Below are 6,000 nucleotides of genomic sequence, written 5' to 3'. Positions count from 1 at the left end.
AATGTATGTGTTAGGTAAGTGTTTTAGTCTTTATGTTTATGTGTGTCTTTGGGAACAACTTTTTCTCATTTTGAATTACTGCCGTTTTAATGGCCATGTCAAAACCTTATCTTCTGAGCATTTTTTCCCACTTGAATTCAGAGCTGTTTCATTTGAACACAGGGTTTACCAAGCTAAAGAGTCCATGTCCTCTTGGACAATCTCCAACCAGAGTTATCTATAAATGATACCTTAGGGATCCTCTTTACAGACTCAATCTGGTTTTTGTTCTACAACACAAATAAAGCCATAAATTAAAGTATGTGGAAAAACATGTGATCTAAAGTATTTCGGCAGAGAACTCATGTACAGCTGCAGACCTTAAATCTCTGCAGACCTTTAGGTTCCGTTCACTGTCTTGTTATTATTATTTTGTATAACCTTCCTCCAGCCATTTCTTCTTGTCAAGTTGGCCTCATATTTCAGGCAGTACATTGCAGTGTTTATCATTTTGTTTGTGGCTGGGATAGTGATACAGCACTTCAACACTGCTTTCATGTCCCAGGATGTCAAACAATGTATAAATGTCAAGTATTTTTAGTCTCTGCATCATCCTTGTTACAGGATTCCAGAGTCCCAGTGCACATTTCATCCCCAGGGTACAAAATCACAGTGAGTCATTTCACTAGGGAATAAAAGAGTTTTTGATCCAAATGATGTTTTAGTTTTCAAACTGTATGTTAAATTCCTTAAACCATTTACAATCAAAACAACTGGTTTTTCAAATTTTATGTATGTATCATATATATATTCATTTTCATTGCTAAGTATTTAATATAAAAAGGTAGTGAAAGTTACTAACTGTTCAAGAGGTAAATATGCAGGTTTTTAAAAGTTATTAAAAACCCCTACATTTTCTAGGAAAGAATTGGTTAGTGTGATGAAGTTAGAACAAGGAATCAGGGGGACAGTTCCCACTTTCCTCCACTAGAGGTCTCAGTTTATATTATTATTTTTTTTTCAGGGAAAGCTAAAACACTGCTGTTGTGGATGCTTTGATAGCAAAATATTTCTAAAAGCACAATCACCATAGAAATAACAGTACTTTTTAGAATCCAATATAAATAAAAACAATTTCTAGTAGCTTTCTTCCTTCCATGGTTTAAACTTTTGCTGTACATTTCCCCTCACAATAACATCATCATCATAAAGACAAAACAAAAAAACCTTTTAAAAAAATCACAATACTTTTTGTGTATATGAACAAATAGCAATAACATTATTTTGTTGTATGTGAAAAAATTCACAATAAGTGAGAAATGTATTTTGGGTCATTTCTAATGAACTTAAAAAAATAAACCACAGACTCACTCTTTCTTATGAGTATGACTTGATATTTCTAGGAGCTCTGGCTTTCTGTCATCAGTCTGATTGATTAAGAGTGTGTGCTGTTTATTTCATAATTTATTCTGAAGTGTGAACCAAGGAAAGGGGGAACATGGAAATTTTATTTCAAGCACTTCATATAAGTCATAGTTCAGGACCTTGGTCATCTAAGACAACCATTGCCACCATCAAAATAGTCCCAATTATAAGGAAAGTAAGATTCCACAAAAGGTTGTTTATGAAGTTGGGAATTGGTCAAGTTTAATAGTAAAGCAAAAATGTTTTTACTCTTAATTTAATACCTAGAAAATAGATTTACCCTGTATAGTAGAACTTGCCACTCATATTGCTTGTTGTCAATGTATCACACTCCAGGGCATGGATAACTCTAATTTGTCTATGCTTTGTTTGGAGCTGAGAAACTTGTTAGTTTCTAGAAGCTTCCGAAGGCCAATTTAAGTCAGATCAGTTCTTATTACAGAGGAACTTTCTGAAATAACTGAGTTGTTGTGTCCAACAGTCAGGTTGGAGTTGGAGTCCAGCTGCTCCAGATATTAATAATCAATAAGAATAATAATATTTCTTTGGTGTGCTAGAAGCTTTATGTATAAAATCTCATTTATTGAAGAGCCATCCTTAGATAGATCTTCATTTACAAATGAGGAAACTAAAACTCAAAGAGCTTAGGTAATATGCAAGCTTCCAAAGAAATTTAGAACCACAGGTACGTCCACTTCAGTAGCAGCAAGGGTGCAGAGTCCCCTGTAAGATTACTTTAGCCATAGGTGCTATAAATATTTGAAACCATGGCTGCTCTTTGCAGGAAGTCCGTATGTTTGCCAGTGAGTAAAACTTTAACTGAGTTTCTATTATGTGTGGACTACAATTCTAGGAACTCTATAGGAAGGAGAGATATAAAAGAAAAAGGTGTGGTTAAGAAACAGAGAGAGACAGAAAAAAGCATAAAATCCAGATGAACACTTTTATGGGGAATGCGTGCCTGCTAGAGGGCTTAGCCCATGAAAAACGATGTAACTGAAAGTGAAAACCTTCAAGTAATTCTATGCTAAGTAAAGGTCATTTAAACCCAATCTGATATTTCTATGTTAGTACACAATTAAAATGACAGTATAATGGGGAGAAATTGGATTAAAAAAACAAAACAAAACAGGGTTTCCCTGGTGGTGCATTGGTTGAGAGTCCCTCTGCCGATTCAGGGGACACGGGTTCGTGCCCCTGTCCAGGAAGATCCCACGTGCCGCGGAGCGGCTGGGCCCGTGAGCCATGGCCGCTGAGCCTGCGCGTCTGGAGCCTGTGCCCCGCAGCGGGAGAGGCCACAACAGTGAGAGGCCCGTGTACCGCAAAAAAAAAAAAAAAAAAAAAAAGACAAAACAAAAAAGCTTTAAAGGAAATTGCCTGGGCCGTCACAGTGATATCTCCCTCTGTGTGCATCTTTGTGAGTTGAAGCTCAGTATCAGGATATAATGAATTACAGATGGCTTTCCAAGTCGTCCTCCAGTGACATGAGATATTAAGAAAGAAAAAGATTTTAGACCACAAAGATAAGCTAATCCAATGCTCTAACCTTGCTGAAGAAATAACTGAGATCTGGAGTAATTAAGTGACTCGTTCAAGGTCACATATTTAATGAATAAAAGATCCAGGACTTCAAACCCATTGACTGCAAACAGAAAGGAACTGAAGAAGAGCTTGTTTTTAATATGTTAAATTCTAGCATGAAAGTGTGGCAAGATCTTCATGATGGGAAACTGTACTAGCAGACAAAGTAAACTAGTACATACAAGGACTGACTGTTTCTTTCTAACTAAGATTTTGAGGAGATTGTGCGTTTACTACCAAGAGCTTTAATAAGCGCCAGGTTATAGGGGAAAACAAACAATTTAATGCATACATCTAAGGGTCTCTGGGTTCTTTGTGGCTTCTACCTCCGTCTCCTTCTAGTGCAGATACAGCGATATGCGTGTATATTATGCATTCTCTAAATAAACTCTCTCTGTCCACAAATTTATACTGTTATTTGGTTGGACCAAAGAGATGTTTTAGGTGTAGATTTTGTTGTCAAGCTGAAACACATCAGTCAGTATGGAGAGCATAGTCCAGAAATGCAGATGGTTCCTTGAGAAGAAGCATACAGTCAATCATGGTGAAAAGAGTTGTATGTAACTGGTAACAAAGCTGGTGTCAAACGTCTTTGTCAACAGGACAGGGTATGTACATCATTAAGTACTCCACTGTCTTCACATTAATCTTTTCTTGGAAATACTTTCTGATGCCATAACTGTTACTTTAATATCTACCGCCACCTGAGGATTAGTACTGTTTACTATGTACCAGGTACCCAATTCTGTAATTTTGCAGGTATTACAGAATTGGATCCTTATGCAAACTGTGTGAAGTTAGTTACTTTTACCATTTTATAGATGGAACATTGAGGTAAGGCAGTTAAGGGTAAGGCAAGTAAATGGAACAGCTGAGATCCAAAGCCAAGCAGTGTGATTCCAGATTTTGCATGTTCAGCCAGTATGTCAAACAACCTCTCAATATGACTGAATCTTTTTCAACAGACAAAACAGAATGCTCACTCCAAAGCACTCTGGCCCTTTAAGGCTGTCATTTGGGAAGTACATACTCCTTTCCTAGTCATGCTACCATGGCTTTAATATTTCTGGAATGGATCCATTGGAATTACCTTTAGAGCCTGCAGCTCATTCTTCAAATATCTCTTGTGGTGGCAAATCTCTCTTTGAAGGAAGATTTTATTTTGGATGCAACCAAAGTCCTTTCCAGACAAGTACCATGACTAAGGTGGGTGTCGAAGCTGGGTGATGCCATTTTTGGTCAAAAATGAAACATGGCTGGGAGGCAATGAGACAGGTTGCTTTTCTAAATTCGATCTGAAGACTGTTCCAGGGAGGAACTCTAGTCCTTGAAGCAGTGGCTGCTCTGGGCTCATGACTTGCTGTCCAAAGTGATTAGACTTGGGGGAGGAGGATGTCACTTTAGATATGTGAGTTTTGGCATATTTATCTTCAAAGATCACATCATTTGCCTCTGTAATTTGGATTCATTTTTAAATTTATAATATCCAAATATTTAATAACTTCCCTAGGTAACTTTTTAACAAGTTAAGTTGACCTATATAGTCGAGTGAATTAGAATGAAGCCACAAGGCAAGAAGCATTTTTCAGGGTCTACTGCACACAGTTTTTATTCTTTGCTCCATGCTGGAAAGGTTTCCTGCTCTTCACTCTACCAAATCCAACTAGTGGTATTAGGTATGCATGCCACTTGCCATTATGAGGAGCTGGAACAGACTAGAACACATGGATCTGGAGCACATCTGCAATGGTCCGAATGTTTATTTCTACCCATGTTAAAATCCTAACCCTCAATGAGATGAGGCTTTCAGGAAGTAATTATGTCATGAAGGTAGAGCCCTCAGGAAGGGATTAGTGACCTTTTAAAAGGGACCCTAAAGTGTGTTCTTGCCCTCTTGCTGCCATGTGAAAATACAATAGGAAGCTAGTCTGCAACCCAGAAGAGAGCTCTCACAGAACCCAATTGTGCCGGCACTCTGATCTCAGATTGACAGTTTTCAGAACTGTGAGAAAAAACTTTTTGCTGTTATAAACTATGCAGTGTATGGTACTTTGTCATAGCAGCCCGAACTAAGACAAGGTCCCCTGCCTGTTTCAATTCCATTCATTCTGTTTCATGTTTATGTCTCCACTCCTTCCCTGAAATCTTCCTTGACCCTTTGACCTGCAGTAACCTCTCTCTTCTGTATTTCTGAACCCAGATTGTGCATACAACTCATTGGACTCACTTTCTTGTCTTGCTAATTAACTTTTCACCTGTAAACATTTTATTTCTCCAGCTATATTGTAAGCCTGAAGGTAAGGTTGTCTTTTCTTCTATCCTCCCTTTCTCCCTCCAGCCCTTTCTTCCATCCTTTTATCTTTTCTTTCTCTCTTTTTTCTTTCTTATGTGTCCTTCTCAGTTCCTCAGACAGGGCTTTGTTCAAAATAGGGGCTCAGGTATACTTACTGATTCTTACGTGCATTTATTATAGCAGCAGAATGATGATCCAATACCACTTATTCTGCAGATTTGTCTTTTTATTACGTTTCTTAAGAAAATATGGTTGTTCTTTTCTTCTTTTTGTTTTTGTCTCTTTTTGAGCATATACATCTTGAAGGATGTGTAATCATATTTCAGGGAATGACTGCCTGAATTAAACATTTTTATTATTTGTTCAAAGTGATTAAGTCCAAATATATTGCTGAGAATGGACTCTATATTCTTTTTTTTTAACATCTTTATTGGAGTATAATTGCTTTACAATGGTGTGTTAGTTTCTGCTTTATAACAAAGTGAATCAGTTATACATATATCCCCATATCTCCACCCTCTTGCGTCTCCCTCCCACCCTCCCTATCCCACCCCTGTAGGTGGACACAAAGTGCCAAGCTGATCTCCCTGTGCTATGTGGCTGCTTCCCACTAGCTATTTTACATTTGGTAGTGTGTATATGGCCATGCCACTCTCTCACTTTGTCCCAGCTTACCCTTCCCCCTCCCTGTGTCCTCAAGTCCATTCTCTACGTCTACGTCT

The sequence above is a fragment of the Globicephala melas genome, chromosome 4 (assembly GCF_963455315.2).
Source record: "Globicephala melas chromosome 4, mGloMel1.2, whole genome shotgun sequence".
NCBI lineage: Eukaryota > Metazoa > Chordata > Mammalia > Artiodactyla > Delphinidae > Globicephala > Globicephala melas.
This window is presented reverse-complemented; position numbering follows the sequence as displayed.